Raw genomic sequence first — 21,619 nt, forward strand, 5'->3', positions numbered from 1 at the left:
AAAAAAAAAAAAAAGGAGTCAGCCACTATGGAACCCCTATTTGCAGAGATGCTTGTGGTTTACTAACTTGACATGTTCCTTAAAAAAACCTTTATGGGCCTCTCTGTGGATCTCTGTGGGTTTTAGAGAATTTTTCTGGTCTCTTTCTCTCTAGATATCAGACTGGCATGCCTGGAATGGGCTGTTGTAGGATATATCAAGGGACTTCTTTCAATGGTGCTTGCAATTTTCCTTGGTGATGTACAGTATGCCTTTATGTTAGACTAGCACTTCATCCCTAAGTGTAAGGACGGAGTATGGCGCTTCTTCTAACTCTGCTTGCTTTATCCATGATGTTTTTTTACAAAACTGTTGGGCTGCAGAAAGGTGTCCTTTCCACTTATTGTATGAATCCAGGAAGTCGGAGCATATTCACGTTCTTCTGTGGGATCTGTCTGTGGGCCCTGTACCTATAGGTTAGTGGGCCCTCAAAAACAAAAAACATAACATGTTAGGGTTATTAGCCTGTCAGGGAATGTACTTTGTGGTTGTATTTCCAGACCACTTTGGATAAATAGTGAGTCCAGTACCTTACTTTATCATAAGCTAAATCTCTCAGCAGTTGTATCAGGGTGGGGCATGTCCTATTGCCTTGTGGGTGGTACAGGGTATTGTTTGACTTCTTGGTGCTGAGTGGCACCATTCTTGTAAGAACTGGCTTTTTAAACAGGGTCCCTGGTCAGAATTAGGGATGATTGGATGGTTCGGGTCGACCATCGGTTCGACCCGAACATTGACTGTTCGAAATTCGGCCGAATTCCAAACTTTTTGCGGAAAAGGTTCGGAATTCGGCAACCAGAACCGACCAAAATGCAATGGGACAGGAACTGGGCTTTAAAAGCCTGTGATTGGACCAGAAATATCAGTAAAAGCCAATTGAGGGGGCAGGAGGATCCTAGGAATGTGACTGGAGTGACTAGGGGGTCCAGAGGCCAATCAGTAGTGAATACGCCCCCCAGTATATAACATAGCCCCGCCAAATCTCTAGTACTGTAATACAGGGGCTGTGGAAGAGAGTGGAACCATTTCTCTTACTCCTGCTGCAAAAGTGTCATTTAGCAATTATTAGTGTGAGGAAAGGGATATCTAGTGTAGTTAAGGTACTTTATACCACTATAGTTAGATTCAATAATCTAGTTTCTGTAGGGAAAGTGTTAAGTGTCAGGGTGACCATAATGTAGTTTAGGGTGAACTGACTCTGACTACTATGCCAGGGTGACAGAACTCATCCATGTCAGGGTGACCGCCATAAGAAAAAGATTGTTTGTCTTAGAATTGCTGTAGAGCAGGGATGGGGCTCCGCTCCTTGTATGCCAGGGTGACCGAATTCATCCTTGTCAGGGTGACCGCCATAAGAAAAAGATCGTTTGTCTTAGAATTGCCGTAGAGCAGGGATGGGGCTCTACTCCTGTCACACCTAAGCGTTTTTGTTTCAGGCGTTTATTGGGCTTTTTTGTGGACGTCTTTGGAGGCAGGCATGACATCTGAACTTCTGTGTAGGGGTATATAGACACACACACATATATGTATACACACACATACACACATATAGGTGTGATGGGAGCGTAGCCACATCCCTGCAAATAATTTCATTAGCGCATGGATGGGGTTCCGCTACTTTCACACCTATATGTGTGTATGTGTATATATACATATATATGTGTGTGTATATATACCCCTATACAGAAGTTCAGATGTTATGCCTGCCTCCAAAGACACCCAAAAAATGCCCAATAAACACCTGCAACAAAAACGCCCAGGTGTGTTGTTGCAGGCATTTATTGGGCATTATTTGGGCGTTTTTGGAGGCAGGCATAACATCTGAACTTCTGTATAGGGGTATATATACACACACACATATATGTATATATACACATACACACATATATGTGTGATAGGAGCGGAACCACATCCCTGCGCTAATAAAAATTCTAAGAAAAATTATCTTTTTTTTCTGGTTCTGGACAAGATACAGAGCTGAAACTTCACAGGTACACTTTTTAGACCCCCCCCCCAGACACTAAATTCAAAGAAATCTCTTTTTTTTTTTTCAATAATTTTTTCAATAATTGGCTCTCTATCAAAAACGACAATTTTTAAGAACTTTTTTTGTGTGAATAATAGTCCCTGGGGCATAACCCAGAACCCTAGGCACTTTTCATGGGCATTTATTGGGTTTTAGGGGTTCAAAATTGTGTTTTTTGATTACCGAAATTCGGGTCCCATTGATTTCAATGGGGTTTTGGAATCCGGACCCCGGTTTTCAAAAGTTCGATCATCCCAAGTCAGAATGTATACAGTAATCTGCAGGCAGCAAAAAGAAAGGCATACTATCAAGGGGATGGCCTTTGTAGTCTGGTTGTAGGTCCGTACTCCCACCACAAACTTGGTAAAGGGGAATGTAAATACGTAAATCTTCTTTAAGTCTATTAAAATGAAAAAATAATTGTGTCACTATGTCCACATTTTATTTTTGTTATTATTCCGGTCTAGCTGGCTTCATTCCCATTTTTATAGGTTAAGCCTGTTTACTGATATCATTGCCCTGTCATTCTGGTCCTGGTGTTCTTTAGATTTTGGTATCTCAGTTACACTTGATTATCACATTTTTTAATTGGCATCTAGTTTTTATTTTACACTATGTTCTGTTGCACCCCAGTTTTCCAATAGCATTTTCCAGCCTGCTAGGGGACTACATATACACAAACTGCAGGCATCTGTGTTCTGGTGGTTGTATTCAGCCCTAAGAAAAAGACAGCTGCTATAGACAAAGACTGCACTTGGCCTAAGGTCTCAAGTGTTTCTGAAAAAAGCCTTGTGTACGAAGCGTGACAATAGTAGACAATGAAACCAAACAAGGGAGACTTGTAGCAGCAGATCTGTAGAAGCAACAATCTTCTATGTCCTCATACTGTACTTTTGTACACTGTATGCAGTTGATTTAACACTGGAATTGATGTAGTAAAGACCTTTAGGTTGTTTATTTAGTCAAGTGAATTCTCACTTTGCAAGCAAATTTCACTTAGCTTAGTGACTGAGGTGAAGCTGTGTTGACTTTAGGCATCAAATCCAAACCAATGTGCAAGTGAAAATCCTGTATTTTATTTTCCTCCTATGTGGTTGGCTACTCTTTGCAAAGGGAATTCTCACCACACTCACTAAGCTAAGGTAAAATTCCCTTGCAAATTGAAAATGTATTTTGCATAGTGAACTTGCTTAACTCCTTTAGTAAATCAACCCCGCTGCTACCAAAGTCATAGTAAAATTCTGTGCAGCTTGCTAATTTAGTACATATGGTTAGACAGATGGCTCAGGCAAGCACAATAGATGTTTGCTGCTCATGATAAAACATACCTTTTCCTGTGGAAATAATGCTCTTTTGAAGATGAATCAATATGATTAGGCTGCTATAAATTGTTTGTATGATTTGATGAGCTAATACATTAATGCAGGATGATTGTGTCTTTTCTAGTCTTGTGTGCTTTGGCATATTCACATTCTTGATTTTCTAGAACTGTTTTTATGGTCTCAAATCATGAAGTGATGTAATGATTAGGTGCAATTAAAAATAACTTTTAAAAAGATGCTACTTATGGCACTTTTCCACTGCAAGTACCGGCTAGTACCGGCTCGGCTCTACTCGGCCCTGCTTGGCCCGGTTTGCTTTTCCACTGCTGGTACCGCATGGTATAGTGTCGGAACGGTTCGGTACGGTACGGTATAGGTTTGCTTTTCCACTAAAATAGTACTAAAGTTAAGTGGGTGGGATAACAACGGGGTGGGTGGGATTCTCTGACCAATCAGTGGCTAGTAGTGACTGCATGCAAAGGATTGTGGGATATGGTACCAGTTTGGTACCTGTTGGAACCACAATCGAGTAGGTACTGTTTTTTCAGAGCCGTACCGTACCGTACCGTTCGGTTCCATGCAGTGGAAAAGCAAACCTATACCGTACCGTACCGAACCGTTCCGACCCTATACCATGTGGTACCAGCAGTGGAAAAGCACAAAAGCGTGCCGAACCGGTACGGTTCCATGCAGTGGAAAAGCGCCATAATTGACCCACTACTTGGGAAAGTGCCTGGCGATTATACTTTGATGTCATCATAAGCGACATTTTCACCAGTGTCCAATTAGTCATAAATCTTACATGGAATTCCTCTAATGGACCCTGCTTCGTTTAGGGAAACAGCTGCCCAAAGAAAGAATGTGTAGCTTCCTGTCAGAGAAATATGTTTTTGGCTGCCTGGGACAGCTAACCTCATGCAGGTAGTGTCCTGGTTGGTTTTAAACCAAGGATCTTACCGTGGCAAGGCTGAAGTGCTAACCACTGCGCTGCCCATTCTTTTATTTCTAAGAAGGCATAGGTGTATGCACTTTAAGAAGACCTACTGTCAAAAGAAGATCCCCTGCTGTCCTGTACAATACAACTTTATATATACAGGGCAGCAGAATACAAAATACCTTGACTGAGGAAGTGCTGCTCTGGAATTTTATAGCAGAGTTATGTTACAGTATATGAGTAAATAAAACTCTAGTTGTCTTCTTCAGAGCCCATTCACACTTCAGTACTTCAACTGCATTTCCCTGAATCTAAACTATGTGGTCAGACAGTGCTACAGTTCTCCCAAATATATTTTTATGTAGTACATTTTTGCAGACAATAGCACAGCAACAGGCATAAGTGCCCCATTTAATGCTTTGAAATGCTTCCCTATCTCCTAGCGCACTCCCAGCAGTGTCAGGCATCCTCCCCAATCCGGGCTCCAAGTAGGTTGAAAAAAAAAAAACCTGACAGATTGCCATACCGATACAAGCGATAATGCTGAGGTGATCTCTTCCGCTGCCCTATTGTATTCTGACAGAAGGACTCCCCCCCCCCCCCCTCTGCCAGAACACACTGATTGCCGCTCGCGGCCATTGCTGGTTGCAGATGCTGGTTCTCCTCCAGCATGTCCTTTCGACAAAAGCCAGTTGTTAGACCAGCTTCTGACGGACAGACTGCTGTACACTCTGACTGAAAGTTGGCCGTTTCCTACTGAAGCTGCCAATTTTCAGACAGTGTATAGCCAGCTTAAGCAGCTGCTGTCAGGTGTTCAGGAGGCATTCCTGCAACCTCCTGAATGCCTGTTTTGTTTTTTGCTTTTTTTGGCCAAACAGCAATGGGACTAATACGTCATATTCATAAGCCAAACGCTTAACGTATGGTTGTGGTGCAGCCCCATTGATTCGACATGCCATGTTAAATTTGACCTCAAAATGTGAACAAACCCCTTTGACTGTATGGTAGACCTTAGGTGGGTGGTCAGAGTTAAAACTGTGACTTAAAAGCGTGTTGTTACTGCTGCCTGTGAAAAAGGGACTTCAGCCTTTTTGTCCACTCTGCTTAGTTATGTGACGTCAGATCACAGAGCCAAGCACAGAAAACACTGAGATGTGTTATTGCACCCTGTGCTGGCCTTGTAATTTTATTGCCCAATTCTGCTTTTGAAATCTGCATGCTTGATTCACTGCCTGAGCTTGAAGGGGCTACTTTAGATTAGGGATTTGTCTTATCCTTCCTGGATAAAGGGCCTTGTCCTAGTTGTGTCTGCTAAGACACCAGTTCCTATACCTTGCTGTAGTTTAGCTGCAATCTCCTTTAATGCACCCTCCATAAAGATGAATACTGCCTGTAAGAAGCACAATATGTCTATTGTACAAGCATTTTAAAACACATAGCTCCAAAGAAGAAGCTGGAAATATCATGCAAAGGCAACACACGGTGCATTGAAATGTAGTACGACAGATATTAAAAATGAATTTTAAACTTGCATGCATTTTTTAAGAGAACAAGAACAAATAGAGTCTTACTAAATAAAAACTAAGCAGTAAGAAATAACCCCTTAGTAGAGGCTTTCTACTTTAAAATGTTAAACCACGAATGCACATTCCTCCTTTACAGGCTGCATGAAGCCAAGAAATATTCATCTTTGTATTCTGAACATTCCATGTGAATTTTCCCAGAATTCCAGTTTTCTCTGTATTCCAGGAGAAGGCTGTCATACCCTGCAGCTAAATACTGAAAAAAAAAAAAAACAGTCCTTTCTATATCTTGCAATTTCCATGAAACCATTCATGTATGTACCTGGAATGTGCTGTATATATCAAAACAAATATGGACATAACTAAAAGAGAGTAATAGGTATATTGAACATTGCATTCTGCCTTAATGCCTGAGATGAACATGAACATATATGATGTATTCCATTTAGCAAGCATATGTTTTTTGCCCTCATGCCCACATTCATAAATAATTCATTACCTGATAAATATGCAGCAGAAAAAAAAAAAAACGTGCAGACACGACAGCAAGGAGGGAAAAAAAGATGCATGTTTTTCACTCAGAAGTCCTAAACCACACTTAACCGATGACAAATGTTCTGGTGTTTGCAAGCTGCCTTATATGTAAGAGCAAATGCCTGGCTAGGATACCTTGTGTGCTATTGCAGGAGATGGTAAATTATCTGAGCACGGTGTACACAGGGTTCCCAGGCTCCCTACAAATAATGCAGCAAGATCTATATATAGTAATAGCGTAGCTCTAATATTTAGGGCACACGGATGTGAAAAATAATTCAGCCAGAAAGCTGTAAACAATGTTGTGTCTTCCTGAGGTATTTAAAATATTTTCTTCAACATGTCAGACTTATAATGCCTCGACTTGAGATATATTCCCCTTTTTAATGGACTACCTCTGTTTATATATGGGCTTTAGATGACACTGCAGGCTGCAGGGCAATATTACACCTCCATTTTGTGTGTAGCTGCATCAGCAATAAACAAAATGGTGGATTTCTTCAAGAATTTGTTTCCGGCAAAGATCCTATCTTTGAATAAGATTTTTAAATGATGTCTATAATTATAGAATGGCCATGGAGAAATGTTGATCATTTTATATTTGTTTTATATTTTATGTAATCTATACACAGCAGTGGAACTTCAGAAATTAATAATATAACATTCTTATGTGTGCTTGCATTTAAATTCAATTGGAATTTTATTTTGAATTAATATCTCATGGCAAAAAAATAAATAAAATAAATGATTTCAGTGTTTCACATTAGAAATTATAAATAGCTTAGTCAAATTACAACATATTTTAGGGCTATAATATGGGCTAGAATGTTATATTGTATTTTTTTTTTTTATAAATGTAGCCAAGTTGGCTTTAGGTTTTACAAAATAGAATATATACAAACATAAGCTGATCTGCTGCGGTGATGGGACTCTGCTGTGACAGTAAGACAGCTGGATGGTCATGTATTCTTCTTAGCTTCTATTGTACTGTGACACTGCTGCAGCAAGACAAAGGGCCCGACAGCACTAACCATGGATTGTCACCTTGATTTGTCCACTTTAGCAGATATGTAGAAATAAATCACTTTGCCTGATTTATGGAGAATTGGGGAATTGGGGATGTTAGGACGCAGAATAAACACTAGTCTTGTTTAATTCCACCCCCCCCCCCCCCCCCAAAAAAAAAAATAAACTCTATAAACAATAATGAATGTTTTAGTTTTTTTTTTTTTTACAATACAATATAGGCGGGGTAAGACTGTAAATACAAAATTGCATTTTGGTTTCACCCTGCTCATCAAATACATTAGATGTAAATTATATAAAAAATATACTTTTACTTTTTCACCTTCTTCTGCAAGAAATGTTACATCAAACGTGCAATTTAAAATGAATAATGGTGTGAGTATTTTTTTTTTCCCTTGTACATACATATCAGCATCCTTCTTTAATTTTAAAACTACATGCAATGTTTTATGTTAACAGATGTATTTAAAACATGTAGACAGTTTTTAAATTATACACATTTGTTAATTTGTTTTGAATAATATTGGTAAAGTATAATTAATGCAATTTTCTTCCAAATAGCAATTAAATGCTTACACTATATTTTACTATTATATACAGTACATAACTAAACTGTACATGACACTCTTCATTAAACCAGCAAGCATACACGTTATCAATGTGATAGGAAAGGTTTTTTCATGATGGGCACATAATCCTTTAAATGTTTAATTCAGCTACAGTACAAATGCTGGACATTTTTCATCAACATACAAGGTTACGGTAGGAATACTGATACTGTATAGTGAGCAATTCCATGTTGCATCAGAATTCCACTCACCCATCTGTAATAGCTCTCTGACAGTTCATCTGACTGCAGCAGAAATATGAATGTGATGGTTACAGCAGATGACAGAAAGGGGCCATTTGAAGTGCCATAATGTAGTTTACAGTAGATTTTAGAGCATTTGGTTTTTAGTTGAGCAATACTGTGTACAGTGCATTATATTTTATTGTTAATAGTACTTTCTATCTTAAATAAATAAAACCTGTTTATGTTTCCATGAAGTATCTTTAACTCTGCACGTGCCTGCATGTTCAGTGACAAATTAATCTGCAATGCCTTGTAATGCTCTAATGGCTTTCTCCAGCACTTAAGGGTAGAGCATATGTTTAAAGATTTGCTAAAATCTGAAGACATTATTACCTCCCCTAGCCATGTCTAAATCCGTATTTTTAAATGATTTGTACAGTATGAAAAAAGCAATATTATCTAGGTATGAAACATACAAGAAACAAATATATTTTGTTTCCTGTCTTCGTGAGTTTGTAGGTGTCAGAAAATGCTTACACATTAATAATTGCTGTAATATTGTGAAAATATTTGTTTCCTAAATCAAAGATTTTACATTTATTTTTTAGAGTTAACATGCTAAATTTGCTGAATTAATTTTAACATCAAGTTTTTCTCTATCTCCTTTTTACTCAATCTCCTAAAGCTATAATAGCGATAGATTCAACATTTGGAAGATAAAATTGATAGATTAGGCAGATTTTTTTTTTAATTTAACATGAACGTGAAGTGTAAAAGGAAGGCAGGATCTTGTTGTGACTGGCCTAACTGCCATAGTACATTGGCAGGATCTTGGAATTACTGGATTCATAACTGGCCTAACTGCCATAGTACATTGGCAGGATCTTGGAATTACTGGATTCATAACTGGCCTAACTGCCATAGTACATTGGCAGGATCTTGGTATTACTGGATTCATAACTGGCCTAACTGCCATAGTACATTGTACTGTACAAAGTATTTTGTTTTTTACATGCACCCTAATGTTAGAAAAGAGCTTTGTTCAGTTTAAATAAATTGGAGTGGAAACTTAAGGGTATATTGATAAAGTTATTAATGTGTCATTCATCAATCATTCACTGCAGGTGTATTTTCTTGGTTCATGTGTTTTAAATTACAGTGTTCGCTTTAAACTATAGTGAATATGTGGTGAATGTCACATTCACTGCTTTATAAATAAACCCCCATTATTCTCTGCCCCTTCCCTTTCATCCCAGGTTATAATAATGAGGATGCGATAAACGCGAAATGCATTGTGGTCTTCTGTAAACCGGAAATCGAGAGAGCCAGCGACGTCACTTCCGCCTGTCTGGAATGCACGCCACCGCTGCCCCGCTACTAGAGGCTGTGTAGGAAAAACTGTCAGCGACAGAACACCTAGAGTGTTATCTCCACCGACCCCAAATTACAAACAGGGCTTCCACCCAGTGCCAGGCTAGGCACTTCATATTGTAAGCAGCCAATTCTTTTATTTTGTTTCTTTAATAAAAAACGGAATTACACTATATTTTTGGCTTCCCCACCATTTCTTTTTACATACACCCGCCTGAGACCATTACCCTGATACTGACCCATATTGGAACATCAACCACCTACCTGGAGAGGATAAGTTCGGTGAAGGATTGATCCATCCTACAAAGGGATCAAAGGCGATTTAGGTCCTTGCGACCAAAAGCGATCTGGTAAGAAGCAAAAATTGCCCACTTTTACAAGAGCACAAATTGGAGCACAAAAGCACTTTGAAGATTTTATTTATTTATTTATGTATTATCACGGACTATTTCACCAGTTGCATTAATAATTTCACATAATACGGATTTTACTGTCAGTCATATGCAATTTTATGCAAATCCAATATTTTAATTATTTTAATCACCATTGTCACATTTCTGATTTTATCATCACTAAAGTCACAAAAAATATTATAGTGTGTAAAGTATATGGTCGATTTTACCATTTTATCAGGTATCATAAATTATTTATACATTGGTTATAAATTTATTGATACAGACACTATTTATATTACTTAGTTTGAATTATCACAAGATATACTCACAAGCCCACTATATTACCAGCGCCCATCTTTTCATTAGTTTCAACATTTGTTTTTCTGGTATTTCCCCATAAATAAAAGGGGCAGCAGGTATTCTACACTTTACACAGGGCCAAACACTAAAACTAGGCGCCTTCACCCCAATAAGTAAGTATAATAATGAGTGGTCTCTTCAAATATGACACAACTATGCAAATAGTTGTTTTTTTTATTGCATTTATATGTGAAGTCTATTATATTGTCTGTTATTTTTGAAGTTATCTTGATTGACTTGTTATTGTCACTTAGAATGAAAATGATTGAGCTGTAAAGGAAACAAAGCAAACATGACTATTTTTTTTATATATTGCTTTCAATAAAGAAAGTGTACTTACAATTGCTAAATAAAACTAAAGGGTTTATGTATAATAAATACTCCCCATTTTGATCGTTGACCTCTTGATATATGCTACCTGTAGATCTTTCATCTGTATTATTGGTTAGTCATATCAAATCTGCCTTGCTCACAACTTTAGTATCTTACTGATATCTCCACAATGGAGACGAGGTATCATATTTATGGCTTAATATCTCCTCATTGCTTATATTCTGGTGGAAAAGTTCCCAATCTTGTCAATTTTCAGTGAAGGCCTACTCAACGCTATTCATTGGGGTGGAATTACTAAAGGCAGATTGGAAGTTGCACTTTACAAGGGAATCTTCACCAGAGCTAAAACAAAATATAGTATTTTGGCTTGCAAATGAATGAATGATTGAAGTCAGCACAGTTTCACTTCATTCACTGAGCTTTTGGGAAAATTCCTGTGCAAAATACAGCTTCCCTTGCGAAGTAAACAGTCTATTTGACTTTAGTAAACCAACCTCGTTGAAGACATCTTGCTGCCTTTTAGAATGCTGAAGAGGGAGTCAGCAGCTGAAATCCTGCCCAGAAATACATTTGAAAATCATGTGACACTGAACTGCATGCCATTAAAAAAAAGGAGCCTATCTGATTTTTCTGGGATAACGTTGGATGTTCATTGATTTAATTTATTACCTGGAGTTGCTGTTTAGAACAGATGCAATAGGAAGGTGTGCAGGAACACTAAGGTCTCAGTGTTTTTTTTTAAACAATAGTTATGTATTCTTTGCATTGGTTTTATTTGGTTATGACATGTCAATAAGTTTCAAACGTTTAATACTGCATTTTTTATACTTCAAGGACACATTCTAAACATCTCAAAGCATACCATAGGTTATTACTGATAGATGAAAGGATAGATATACCTAAGCCTGCATATGTCAGTGAACCCATAAAGCTGTGCCTTAGGCAGCAGCTGTGATGGAGAAAGGATGAAGAAGAAAGATGAGCCACAGCTATAGAGACACACCAGTGAATATTTCTCCTTTCACCTATCTTAAATAGATGAATTTCTAACAACTCCTTTTGTTTTAAAAGAAAAATATACTATTTTTTAATGTTTGCTAAGATATACTTTACATGTTATGTTCACCACACAATCTCCTTGTGCAATCTCCTTTAAATCTATTGAGAATTGTGTAGTGCAAAGGCATGCTTGCTTCCATACAAATGGATTGGATAGTTTTAGTAGGTCCGTATATTAACTGGTTTTAGTAGATTGACCATACAGAAATTGGTGAAATATGGTCAGATAGTAATGTGTATGATGTGTAGATGTGTATCTTGTTATTTGTATGGTGAGCCTAAAAAATATCAATTTGTTCTAAGTAATATTATCATTGCGTTTTGCTGTTTTTTAAATCTTGTGTCAGGATATGTAATTATATTCACACACACAGACTCACACACACATACATATATATATATATATATATGCAGCTTGATGAAGGACATATGCATGTCTGAAACTGAGCAGTCGCTTGTAAATGTATGTTTACTTACATTCATGAAGATCAGAAGTAAAGGTTATTTGGAACAATAACTGAATTGCATTTTCTACTATTTGATATATATATATATATATATATATATATATATATATAGATAGATAGATAGATAGATAGATAGATAGATAGATAGATAGATAGATAGATAGATAGATAGATAGATAGATAGATAGATAGATAGATAGATAGATAGATAGATAGATAGATAGATAGATAGATAGATTATCATGTTCTTGTGTGTGTGTGTGTGTGTGTGTGTGTGTGTGTGTGTGTGTGTATATATACAGTATCTCACAAAAGTGAGTACACCCCTCACATTTTTGTAAATATTTTATTATATCTTTTCATGTGACAACACTGAAGAAATGACACTTTGCTACAATGTAAAGTAGTGAGTGTACAGCTTGTATAACAGTGTAAATTTGTAATATGCTGTCCCCTCAAAATAACTCAACACACAGCCAATAATGTCTAACCCACTGGCAACAAAAGCGAGTACCTTCCTAAGTGAAATTGTCAGAATTGGGCCCAATTAGCCATTTTTCCTCCCTGGTGTCATGTGACTTATTAGTGTTACAAGGTCTCAGGTGTGAATGGGGAGCAGGTGTGTTAAATTTGTTGTTATCGCTCTTACTCTCCTTTAGTGATCACTGGAAGTTCAACTTGGCATCTCATGGCAAAGAACTCTCTGAGGATCTGAAAAAAATTTTTTTGCTCTACATAAAGATAGCCTAGGCTATAAGAAGATTTCCAAGTCCCTGAAACTGAGCTGCAGCACGGTGGCCAAGACTATACAGTGGTTTAAAAGGACAGGGTCCACTCAGAACAGGCCTCGCCATGGTCGACCAAAGGAGTTGAGGGCACATGTTTAGCGTCATATCCAGAGGTTGTCTTTGGGAAATAGATGTATGAGTGCTGCCAGTATTGCTGCAGAGGTTAAAGGGGTGGGGAGTCAGCCTGTCCGTGCTCAGACCGTACGCCGCACACTGCATCAAATTGGTCTGAATGGCTGTCATCCCAGAAGGAAGCCTTTTCTAAAGATAATGCACAAGAAAGCCCGCAAACAGTTTGCTGAAGACAAGCAGACTTAGGACATGGATTACTGGAACCATGTCCTGTGGTCTGATGAGACCAAGTTAAAATGATTTGGTTCAGATGGTGTCAAGCGTGTGTGGTGGCAACCAGGTAAGGAGTACAAAGACAAGTGTGTCTTGCCTACAGTCAAGCATGGTGGTGGGAGTGTCATGGTCTGGGGCTGCATGAGTGCTGCCGGCACTGGGGAGCTACAGTTCATTGAGGGAACCATGAATGCCAACATGTAATGTGACATACTGAAGCAGAGCATGATCCCCTCCCTTAGGAGACTGGGCCGCAGGGAAGTATTCCAACATGATAATGACCCCCCAACACACCTCCAAGACAACCACTGCCCTGCTAAAGAAGCTGAGGGTAAAGGTGATGAACTAGCCAAGCATGTCTCTAGACCTAAACCCTATTGAGCATCTGTGGGGCATCCTCAAACTAAAGGTGGAGGAGCGCAAGGTCTCTAACATCCAACAGCTCTGTGATGTCATCATGGAGGAGTGGAAGAGGACTCCAGTGGCAATCTGTGAAGCTCTGGTGAACTCCATGCCCGAGAGGGTTAAGGCAGTGCTGGAAAATAATGGTAGCCACACAAAATATTGACACTTTGGGTCCAATTGGAACATTTTCACTTAGGGGTGCACTCACTTTTTTGCCAGTGGTTTAGACATTAATGGCTGTGTGTTGAGTTATTTTGAAGATACAGCAAATTTACACTGTTATACAAGCTGTACACTCACTACTTTACATTGTAGCAAAGTGTCATGTCTTCAGTGTTGTCACATGAAAAGATATAAAAAATATTTAAAAAAATGTGAGGGGTGTACTCACTTTTGTGAGATACTGTATATTTATTTATTTTATCTTTCTTTATAGTTGCTATTTACTGTTCTGCAGTACTACACACTGATTGTGGTTTACTGTTTCTTCTTCTTTCCTTACAGCACAATTTTTAGGTGTCTAATATATTTTTAGAGTCAGAATAATTGCAAATGAAGTGATCATTCCCTCTACCGCTAGTCTACAGATGTCTATATATATTGGAATATAAAAATACAGAAGAGGATGTATGTAAAATGAAAAATTATGTAAAAGTATGTTAAAATGTTTTTTTAAATAGCCTCTGTTACTTTGCCTATTAAAAGCACAGTGGGGTGCAGCGGGGTTGATTTAATAAAACTGGAGTGAAAAATCTGGTGCAGCTCTGCATAGAAATCAATCAGCTGCCAGGTCAAAGCTCAACTGAACAAGCTGGAGTTGGAAGCTAATTGGCTACCATGCACAGCTGCACCAGATTTTGCACTGTCCACTTTTAGTAAATCAACTCCAGTGTATGTGTAAATACCACAAACCAAGCACTTGTTGCTCACCCGTGAAGTGCAACTTATTTCTCTGTCAAATTCCCAATTTTGGTTGGTGTAAGAGTTCAGGGGGAGTGGTTACATGAACCCCTCCATCATGTGACAATGTTTGAGTCTAGTGATTGGTTACTAGGCACCAACATTGTTTTGCACTTAAATCGGTTCTTAACTCTAGGAAAAAAAATAAATGAAAGTCAGCAGCTACAAATCCTGTACTTGCTGACTTTTAATTAAAGGGCAATTACTTGTCCAGGGATCCAGTGTTGTCTTTACTCGGGCTAGTTATTCACTAGTCTTGCGGCTTCACAGCTGGCTTCCTACTCAACCTGCATAAGCCGCACTGCACTTAGTGAATGGTCTTGCAGCATTCTGGAACCTGTGATGTGTCCCTGAAAGCTGTGGGTGAAGAAAGTGGGCGGGAATGGGTACATGTCAAAACTAGGTACCCGCTACCCCTTCTAAAAAAGGATATGCCAAATGTGATAGAGGAGGGGGAGGAGGATTTAAAGTGATTGTAAAGTTTAGGTATTTTTTTAAATAAAAAACATGTTATACTTACCTCCTCTGTGCAGTCAGTTTTCCTCTTATCAGGTCCCTTGTTCCTGCTCCTGGCTCCTCCCTCCTATCGAGTGCCCCCACAGTAAGCAGCTTGCTATGGGGGCACCTGAATCGAGCTGCATCTCCATGTTTCCATTCAGACGCAGAGCTGCCATTTGGCCACCTCCCTCTCTCTCCTGGTTGGCTAACTGACTTTGATTGACAGACGCAGAAGCCAATGGTGCCATGTCTGTGTCTCAGCCAATCAGGAGGGAAAGTCCTGGACAGCCTAAGTAATCGTAGACATTGCTGGACAGAGATGCGTCTCAGGTAAGTATTAGAGGGTGCTGGGGCGGCTGCTTTACACAAAAGGCTTTTTATCTTAATGCATAGAATGCATTAAGATCAATGGCCTTCTGACTTTACAACTCTTTTAAAGTGGAGTTTCCCTTTTGGGTGAGATTCTGCTTTAAAAGCATTAAATATTTTCCAGTGGCGGTCACAGAGGAAAGGGTGACAAGGAAACGCTGGAGAGGAAATTTTCAAGTGGTGTTGGTGGGGGGGGGGGGGGGGGGGCTTTAGATAGATTCTGTCACTTTGTCCTAAATGAGCAATGTATTTCTTCATGGTAGCTACTATAAAAATAGGGCTCAGCTAATCTTGACAGTTTTTAATTACCTTAGTTGGTCTTTTTTAACATTTCACAGTCATCTGAACTTTTTAACTACATTAGATCCAACACTGTCAAATCAAGGTCAGCTGTAAAGATATAGATATCCCATGTCTATGGCAAATACAGTACCTTAAAGTGGAACTTTAGTTAAAAAGTTAAGTCCCGCTAGATAACTTCAGGCTTGCCCTTTTTGCTGGTAAAGCTATGAAACATTTATAAAACATTAAAAAAGTGTCTACTCTGTGTAAAATCCAGTAATACACTGTCTTAGCCTGATCTGCACATGCTCAGTTGCTCTTCATTTTTAGGCATTTTTAGGCACTGCTGAGTTTGTAGAGGCCGATCTACTGACAGCCTAAAACAGAATTAAACCGTCCTATCCTTTACAGCAAAGGATGCTGCTTCTGTTTGATCCGTAAATGCTATGGGGCTGCACATACGATCAGTTATGACACCACTTATTGATGGTTTGAGAGTTTTGTGGAGGATACAAGCATATGTGACAGTTAGCTATCCCAGCATTCAACTGTTTTATGAAACTTTTAAATTGGATGGGTTTAGTTCTGCTTTATAAGTTACTCCTGTTCAGGGGCTCTGGGCTTCAGCAAAATGGCAGCCTCCAGCAAGAAGAAACAGGAGCAATGCTGGAGGCAATTTACAGCACACACTAATGTTGGGAACAAAATTATTAATGTGCAATGTATGTTCCTTGCTAAGGAACATTATTTTTTTGTCAAGTTGTTATGGGTAAATTTCTGCTTTAATCACCTTACCTTTAGGGTGATTTTGGCCTGATATACACTGATTTTGACAATTGTTAATAAATATATAGTTGCTAGCTTGAATTTGTTGATCTAGTGCTGAAAAATGCATATCTTGTACATACACAAGTGTTACTGTTACAGACTGACCAAACCATCCTTTAATAAGGAACCTGTGTGATTTACACTCTATAAAGCCAGCTGATTATAAACAAATGAGATGGTAAGGGTCAGACCTCTAATCACATCAGCTGGTCAGAGTCAGTCCCAGAAGCAGCATAAAGCATATGTGTCTGATAAGGGATGATGGGGTCATCTTAGTCTACAAAAATTACTATTAATCACATGATATTGTCAGAATATACCTTTCCCACTGGATAGCGTCTGCTATGTTTTTTTTTTTCAGCGCACTTTACATTGTACAAATGAAATTACAGTAGTATTTTTATTTTATAATAATTTATTTTATTTATTAAGGAATTGATTTACTAAAACTGCAGAGTGCAAAGTCTGGTGCAGCTCTGCATGGTATCCAATCAGCTTCTAACTTCAGCTTGTTCAATTAAGTTTTGACAAAAACAATCTGGAAGCTGATTGGTTTCTTTGCAGAGCTGCACCTGATTTTGCACTCTTCAGTTTTAGAACATCAACCCCTCAGTGTGTAATTAGTCTACCCAATAGTGGAATGAACAAGCCATCTTGACCAATGCTTAAAAATATTAATAGCTTTCTGTTTTTTTGTTTAGCCACTTGCCGACCAGCCGCCATATTATACGGCGGCAGGTCGGCAGGTTCGCCAGTGGGGAAGCCAATCCATGACACCTGCAATTGCTCCCCATGAAGAGAGAATCTCTGGAATCAATACAGAGCTCCTGTGTTTCTCCTATTTAGGAACACAGGTCTCTGTATTGATTTCACAAGCCCACCCCCCACACAGTTAGAAAACACCCCCTAGGCTCACATTTAACCCTTTGATTGCCCCTGGGTTAAACCCTCCCCTGCCAGTGTCATTATTACAGTAACAGTGCATCTTTTTAGCACTGATTACTGTAGTAATGTCACTGGTCCCCCCAAAAATGTAAAAAATGTCAGTTTGGGGTCTGATCTGTCCACCGCAATGTCGCAGTCCTGCTAGAAATCGCTGATTGCTGATCACAGCTATTACTAGTATATAAAATAAAATAAATAAAAATGACATAAATTTTCCCCTAGTTTGTAGACATGATAACTTTGTGCAAACCAATTAAAATATGCTTATTGGGATTTGTTTTACCAAAACTATGTAGCAGAATACAAATTGGTCTAAAATGATAAAAAACATTTTATTTTTTTATTTTTTATTTTATTGGGAATGTTATATACCAGAAAGGGAAAAATATTGTTTTCTTTTCAGAATTGTCACTCTTTTTTTGTTTATCGTGCAAAAAATAAAAATCTCAGAGGTGATCAAATACCATCAAAAGGAAGCTCTATTTGTGGGAAAAAAGAACATCAATTTTATTTGGGTAATCACATTGCACGACTGCACAGTTTTCGGTTAATGTAACGCAGTGCCGAATCACAAAAAATGGCCTGGTCATTAAAGGGGGAAAATCCTCCGGTCCAGAAGTGGTAATTTGTATTGTTAGGCTGAGTTGTATTTGTGGGGGGAAAAGGATGACACTGGGGGGGGGGATTTACTAAAACTGGTAAACACAGATTCTGGTGCAGCTGTGCATACTAACCAATCAGATTCCAGATCTTATCGTCAAAGCTTAAAATGGTTCTAAAGACAGAAGGTTTTTACAGTAATGCATTATATCTATTAAGATAAAAACCTTCTGTGTGCAGCACCCCTAACACTTTCCTGAGCCCCATCTCTATCCAGTGATGTTGCACAAGTGAATTGGCACTCTGAGACTCTCCCTCCTGATTGGATGAGACACAGCAGTGGCGCAATTTGCTCCCGCTGCTGTCAATCAAAGTCAGTTATCCAATGAGATGAGAGAGGGGTGAGGCCGAACCATGGCTCTGTGTCTGAATACACACACAGAGCTGTGGCTCCGCTCAGTGGCCCCACAGCAAGCTGCTTGATATGGGGGCACTTGACAGGAGGGAGGGGCCAGGACCCCCCGGCAAGGGACCCGAGAAGAGGAGGATCCAGACTGCTCTGTGATTTTAAAATCACTGCACAGATGAGGTACGTAGAACATGTTTGTTATTTAAAAAAAAAAAAACAGAGACTTTAGCATCAATTTAATTGAACAAACTGAATTTATAAACTGATTGGTTAGCTGCACCAGATTCTGTGCAGCAGTTTTAGTAAATCTCCCCCATTGTGTTATGTAAATTCAGAAGGAGAATTTTCCCTTAATTTCTTCATTTATTTATTATTTGACTAACTAAGAGTTGATAAGGAAACTGGTTCAAGGTTACGACTGTAAAAACCTTTGTCTGTCTGAACCTTTCCAAAACAGGGTCAAAGGCAAGACCTTTAAATAGCCTGGTATTGGGTAAGCCCATTAATTACCATCCCTCCCTGCAGCTATTACCCCTGCCAAGTAGTGGCTCATACAATGTAGCTGTATCCAAAACCAATTCCTTTCAGTTGACTCAAGTAACAAGGTTTTGGGAAACCCCTTACATCTAAAAGCATGTCTATTCTTTCATTCAAAAAGGACATTTTTTAACCATAGGCAATAATCTGTTTTTTTATAAAATATTCATAAACATGAAGGCTGTAAAATGTGATAAATACTGTCTATATATAAATATATAGAATATATATTAATATCAAAACAGACCTTTTTATATTTATATACAGTATAATCCCAAAGAAAATAATAAATGCTACACTTTTATGATTTTAAATCATATTTAAAAAAAATGTAAACAGTAATAAAAATACATAAAGTTTTTATATTTGCATATTTGTTTGACAATCATTTGCTATTGTTACTTTTAAATTCAGCCTGCTCATTGAATTGGAACAAGACTATCTTTTGCTAAATTCTTATAGTTTTTTTGTTTTTATTTTTATAGGCCCAATTGAATCTCAGTTTTCTTAAATCAAATTAAGGTGATTTTGGCATCCCATGTTAATTGGAGACCTCTTTCCTCAAAGTTCAAAGAAGCCAACATTGATTGATTTTTTATTGGTTAGCTCCCCATCACCTCTTGTCTCCAGCACAGTTCAATTCTCATGAGCAGTAGGAGCTGAATGATCATAGAAAAAAAATTAAACAAACATGATGATGATTTACTCTAAGCTAGTAAATATTTAAACTGTGCCTTCGACAGACATTTTGGAAAAAGTGGCAAAAAACACTAAAGCATTACTGTTAAATATGTTTTGATTGCAATATTTTATGGAGATATTCTCAGATTATTATTGTGTCATAAAGATATTTATAAATAGAAATAAGTCAAATAGACTGCATGCATGTCCTGTTTTAGAGAAAGAGTACATTGTGGATACTTTTTATTTCCACAATATTCAAAATGGATGCATACACTGTAAATTGTTGCTTAGAATTATCAGTCACAACATTGCTAACAGTTTTTACAGTATTAATAAAAATGTAAATTTTCCTGATGCACTTCATTCAAATATTATTTAAAGAAAAATGCTAAACTTTCAACTTAATTAAAAAAACAACAGTAAAGTAACTAGTTTATGTTTTCTCTATGACAAACTGAATATTGTTACAGGGAGCAATTTCAGAGCTCCTGCTGTTCGTTCCAGAACACAAAAGAAATAATCTCTGCAACTAAAGAAGATTATCATGTAATGCATTTCTTAAAATAAAAAATGCCTAATGCCACATCGTGGTAAGTTCAAAAATACAAAACACACAAAGTAACTAAATCATAATAATTTAAGCTCAGATTAATATTCACCAGATGAACACAAACATGGCTATGGTATTAGTTTAAGGAGTTTCACTAATATTTATACTTGACAAATTTCAGATTTTCACAATGCAAGCTAAATTTAAAAAAAAAGGAAAACTTTCAACATTTAGCTGCTCCTATGAGAGTTTGAGGACTAATGTAAAAAGCCACATTTTACGCTTCACTTAAGAAGTGATGTTTTCTGACAAAAATGGTATGCATAAAATAACGGAAATGCAACAAAATACAATATTAGCCCTAATATTCTTAAGAAACTGAAAATGATGTAAACATGGTAGATGATGCTAAATCAACAATGGCATCAGCATTCATTGTATCAAGGGTATTGTGATTCTGCATATAAAATGACCCTTTATACAAAAGTTACATCTGCTGACATCTGCTGACAACTAAATAAGCAACTACTTGCTAACACAAATTAAGTAATTTTGTCTAGAATATTGTAAGGGTCATTTATTTGATGGCTCTTGACAATGTTTTAATCTTACCACCAAACACTAAATCATTCATTCTATTTTCCCTTTTTTTAATGTCCTGGTTAGGAGCAAAAGGATTATCAGCTCATTTTTGCAGCTGCTAAATGTGGTAATAAACAGCATTATTCCAGTGACACAGTTACAAACGAATATGTTGTATCTGTGTTTGTATCTGTTGTGTCTGTCTTTTTATTTCTACATGTTAGTATTATTTAGAGCATTTTATATTTATTAAATTATCTATCTATCTATTGATCTATTTATCTATAGATCTATCTATCTATGTATTTGTCTCTCTATCTATTGCTATCTAATTCATGCTCTGTCTCTCTAATAAGTGTTGACATTTGCTTCTTAAATATAATATTATCTTCCCCCCGCTGCATGTTTTTTTGGGGCATAAGCACAGAGAACATTCAATTTATATGCATTTGCAATATGGTTATTTCCATTGGTCTTGCTGTCCCCTGGATTCATGCATTTGATGTTTCTTAAAGTATAGGACAGCAATATTATAGGCTAGCATCCTCAAAGCTTTTCACAGCTTCTTTGATCTGTCTTTCTCTCCCTAAGGGAGGGTTTAAAATTATTGGTATAGTTAAAGGGGACTTATATTTGCACTATAATAATATAAGGC

Source organism: Pelophylax lessonae (genome assembly GCF_965119305.1).
Source record: "Pelophylax lessonae genome assembly, chromosome: 5".
In the NCBI taxonomy this organism is placed as follows: Eukaryota; Metazoa; Chordata; class Amphibia; order Anura; family Ranidae; genus Pelophylax; species Pelophylax lessonae.